Source organism: Coregonus lavaretus (genome assembly GCF_964263955.1).
Source record: "Coregonus lavaretus genome assembly, contig: HAP1_SCAFFOLD_241, whole genome shotgun sequence".
NCBI lineage: Eukaryota > Metazoa > Chordata > Actinopteri > Salmoniformes > Salmonidae > Coregonus > Coregonus lavaretus.
Window position 1 is genome coordinate 683,772 of NW_028158987.1, and position 5,175 is coordinate 688,946.

The 5,175-nt window shown below is 43.9% G+C and overlaps 1 long non-coding RNA gene across 1 annotated transcript; it reads right to left on the bottom strand.

Moving 5' to 3' along the window:
• Positions 1-688: 688 nt before the first annotated feature.
• LOC311123403 lies at positions 689-4,803 on the bottom strand. Its single transcript, XR_014612580.1, has 3 exons — positions 4,685-4,803; positions 4,225-4,398; positions 689-1,070 (listed from the first exon to the last, which is right to left on the bottom strand). It is a non-coding gene; the product is annotated as an uncharacterized lncRNA (long non-coding RNA).
• Between the last annotated feature and the right edge of the window lie 372 nt (positions 4,804-5,175).

A 5,175-nucleotide genomic window follows, 5' to 3' on the forward strand; every position in this document is an offset into this window, starting at 1 on the left:
TGTCCAGTGTGTGTGTGTTTGTGTGTGTCTAGTGTGTGTTTGTGTGTGTGTGTGTCCTTTGTGTGTATGTGTCCAGTGTGTGTGTTTACAGTGTGTGTGTGTGTGTGTGTGTGTGTGTGTCCAGTGTGAGTAAGTCTGTGTGTTAGTGTGTGTCCAGTGTGTGTCCAGTGTGTGTGTGTTTGTGTGTGTGTCCAGTGTGTGTTTGTGTTTGTGTGTGTGTCCGGTGTGTGTCCAGTGTGTGTGTGTGTGTGTGTGTGTGTGTGTGTGTGTTTGTCCAGTGTGTGTGTGTGTCCATTGTTTGTGTGTGTCCAGTGTGTGTGTATGTCTAGTGTTTGTGTGTGTGTCCAGTGTGTGTGTGTGTCCAGTGTGTGTTTGTTTGTCTAGTGTGTGTGTGTTTGTCCAGTGTGTGTGTGTGTCTAGTGTGTGTGTGTGTGTGTGTCCAGTGTGAGTGTGTGTGTGTCCAGTGTGTGTGTGTGTGTGTGTGTGTGTGTGCGTCCTTTGTGTGTGTGTGTGTGTCCAGTGTGTATGTATGTCCAGTGTGTGTGTGTGTCCAGTGTGTGTACTGATACACGTGCACACACACACACTGGACACACACACACACACACACACACTGGACAAAGACACACACACACACACTGGACACACACAGACACACACACACACACATACAAACACCGGACACACACACACACACACACACACTGGACACACACACACACTGGACACACACACACACACACACACACACACACACACACACACACACACACACACACACACACACACACAGTCTTTATATAACTTAGTCCAAGTGGTGGTCAGAATGTTTGTCTTAACTAGCCTGATAACTCCAACATGTCTGATATGAACATTGACATAAACCCTCTACATACTTGAGTTTCTCCAGTCTGCAGTGTGGATCCTCCAGTCCAGCAGAGAGCAGTCTGACTCCTGAGTCTCCTGGGTGATTGTAGCTCAGGTCCAGCTCTCTCAGGTGTGAGGGGTTTGACTTCAGAGCTGAGACCAGAGAAGCACAGCCTTCCTCTGTGACTAGACAGCCTGACAGCCTGCAAAGAGTCAAATCATATTAAAACCACACTGCTATTCTTTGGTGGTGAAAATAGTGGCAGTATATTTTTTCAACATATTCAGATATATCAGTGTCCTGAAACCTGACATATCTATTCATAAATTAATGTATCATTATTAGAAATGACAAATTATCAAAGTATTGCTTGTAGATAGAAAAATGTATAGTACAAATATTTGAGTAGACTGACCAGAGCAGTTTAAAAAGCAGTATCAGTCAAAAGACAGACAGTGAGGTATCAGATTTAGATTGTATTGAGTATACAGTCCACACCATATCTATTTTGACAGTGAAGATAACATTTTAAATGTGGCTCTTTACTCCAGCATTGTGGATTTGAGATCAAGCGTTTCATATGAGGTGACAGTATATAATGTAACCTTTTATTTGAGGGTATTTTAATACATATCTGTTTCACCGTTTAGAAATGAAAGCACTTCATGTATCTAGTCCCCCATTTGACGAAGTCAAACGTATTCTGACCATTTTACTTATAATTCATTAATGTTGTCAAAAGTTGAGTATTTGGTCCCAAACTCGTTGGTTGCATTTGCAGTTTGTTTTGGTTGTGTTTTGGGTTATGTTTTGCCCGATAGTAACTGAATGGTGGATGATGACTGGAGTAATTTTCTGTCTAAGTGAGTAGATAACATGTTTCTAAACACTACTAAATTAATCCTGATGATGCCTTGATTAAGAAAAATCATGAATGAATCATGAATAATAATGAGTGAGAAAGTTACAGAGGCTACAACAAAACATGCTAACCTCTCACCATTACCAATAACAGAGGGGGTATGATCCTTGTTCCTCTGCAACTTTCTCATTCATCATCATTCACGATTCATTCATTATTATTCATAATCATGGTAGCATCCACATGAATGTAGAAGTGTTCAGAAACATCTTCTTTTCTTACTGACAATACAAGTTGTACAATACAACCCTGATGTTCTAGCAGTGTCTGAATCCTGGCTTAGGAAGGCCACCAAAAATTCTGAAATTTCCATCCCCAACTATAACATTTTCCGTCTAGATAGAATTGCCAAAGGGGGTGGAGTTGCAATCTACTGTAGAGATAGCCTGCAGAGCTCAATCATACTATCCAGGTCTGTGCCCAAACAGTTTGAGCTCCTACTTCTAAAAATCCAGCTTTCCAGAAATAAGTCTCTCACTGTTGCCGCTTGCTACAGACCCCCCTCAGCCCCCAGCTGTGCCCTGGACACCATATGTGAATTGATTGCCCCCCATTTATCCTCAGAGTTCGTACTGATTGGTGACCTAAACTGGGATATGCTTAACACCCCGGCCATCCTACAATCCAAACTAGATGCCCTCAACCTCACGCAAATTATCAACGAACCTTCCAGGTACAACCCTAAATCCGTAAACATGGGTACCCTCATAGATATCATCCTGACTAACTTACCCTCTAAATACACCTCCGCTGTCTTCAACCAGGATTTCAGCGATCACTGCCTCATTGCCTGCGTCCGTAACGGGTCCGCGGTCAAACGACCACCCCTCATCACTATCAAACGCTCCCTAAAACACCTTCCTAATTGACCTGGCCCAGGTATCCTGGATGGATATTGATCTCATTCCGGCAGTAGAGGATGCCTGGTTGTTCTTTAAAAGTAATTTCCTCTCAATCTTAAATAAACATGCCCCATTCAAAAAACACAGAACTAAGAACAGATATAGCCCCTGGTTCTCCTCAGACTTGACTGCCCTTGACCAGCACAAAAAAATCCTGTGGCATACTGCATTAGCATCAAATAGCCCCCGCGATATGCAACTTTTCAGGGAAGTTAGGAACCAATATACACAAGCAGTTAGGAAAGCAAAGGCTAACTTTTTCAAACAGAAATTTGCATCCTGTAGCACTAACTCCAAAAAATGTTGGGACACTGTAAAGTCCATGGAGAATAAGAGCACTTCCTCCCAGCTGCCCACTGCACTGAGGCTAGGAAACACTATCACCACCGATAAATCTACAATAATCGAGAATTTCAACAAGCATTTTGCTACGGCTGGCCATGCGTTCCACCTGGCTACCACTACCACGGCCAACAGCTCTGCACCCTCGGCTGCAACTTGCCCATGCCCCCCCCCCTGCTTCTCCTTCACACAAATTCAGACAGCAGATGTTCTGAAAGAGCAGCAAAATCTGGACCCCTACAAATCATCTGGGCTAGACAATCTAGATCCTTTCTTTCTAATACTAGCCGCCGAAATTGTCGCAACCCCTATCACTAGCCTGTTCAACCTCTCTTTCGTAACTTCTGAGATCCCCAGAGATTGGAAAGCTGCCGCGGTCATCCCCTTCTTCAATGGGGGTGACACTCTAGATCCAAACTGCTACAGACCTATATCCATCCTGCCCTGCCTTTCGAAAGTTTTTGAAAGCCAAGTTAACAAACAGATCACCGACCATTTAGAATCCCACCGTACCTTCTCCGCTATGCAATGAGGTTTCCGAGCTGGTCATGGGTGCACTTCAGCCACGCTCAAGGTCCTAAACGATATTATAACCGCGATCAATAATGTACAGTACTGTGCAGCCGTCTTCAACGACCTGGCCAAGGCTTTCGACTCTGTCAACCACCGCATTCTTATTGGCAGACTAAATAGCCTTGGTTTCTCAAATGACTGTCTCGCCTGGTTCAACAACTACTTCTCAGATAGAGTTCAATATGTCAAATCGGAGGGCCTGTTGTCTGGACCTATGGCAGTCTCTATGGGGGTGCCACAGGGTTCAATTCTTGGGCCGACTCTTTTCTCCGTGTATATCAATGATGTCGCTCTTGCTGCTGGTGACTCTCAGATCCACCTCTACGCAGACGACACCATTTTGTATACATCTGGCCCTTCATTGGACACTGTTAACAAACCTCCAAACGAGCTTCAATGCCATACAACACTCCTTCAGTAGCCTCCAACTGCTCTTAAACACTAGTAAAACTAAATGCATGCTCTTCAATCGAACGCTGCTGGCACCCGCCCACCCGACTAGAATCACTGTAAGCTTCACTGTCCAAACACATATGGTGTGGACTATGTGTGCCTGGTAAACACATGTGGATCTGGTGAACAGTTCTCACTTGTTGACCAACTACAGGAATACTGACCTCAGAGTCTCCAGTTTACAGTGGGGATTCCCCAGTCCAGCAGAGAGCAGCTTCACTCCTGAATCCTTCAGGTCATTGTTACTCAGATCCAGCTCTCTCAGGTGTGAGGGGTTTGACTTCAGAGCTGAGACCAGAGAAGCACAGCCTTCCTCTGTGAGTCCACAGCCTGACAGCCTGACAAAGAGATCATCATGATTTCACAAACACACTGTTAATTTAACACCAGTAGTGTAGAAGGACAATGGCAGATGCATTTGGTTTATTCTCTCAAACAATTTATAGATTCATCTTCCGTCTCCTAGAATTGCATGGTTATATTGTTATACTAATGTGAAAATCAATGCATTGATTCAATATGTTTTTCAATAAAATATTATAGAGATATTATAATACATATTTTACTCTAAACTTAATATTTCTTCCTGATGATTAGTTCTTATATGTCATTTTATGTACTCACAGAGCAGCTCTGGAGGCTTTGACCACTGGCAGCAGCCTCAGAAGACCTTCCTCTGATCTGGAGTATTTCTTCAGGTCAAACACATCCAGCTCCTTTTCTGAAGTCAGCAACACAAAGACCAGAGCTGACCACTGTGCAGGTGACAGTTCTTCTTCTGAGAGACTTCCTGATCTCAGGTAGCTTTGGATCTCCTCCACTAGAGAATGGTCATTCAGTTCATTCAGACAGTGGAACAGATTGATGCACCTCTCTGGAGAGGGATTCTCCCTGATCTTCTCCTTGATGTACTTGACTGTTTCTTCATGGCTCTGTGAGCTGCTTCTTGTCTTTGTCAGTAGACCTCGTAAGAGCTTCTGATTGGACTCCAGTGAGAGGCCCAGAAGGAAGCGGAGGAAAAGGTCCAGGTTTCCTGTCTCACTTTGTAAGGCTTTATCCACAGCACTCTTGTAGACAGTAACTTTACGGTTGTGTCTGATCCTCACAGAAAAGTT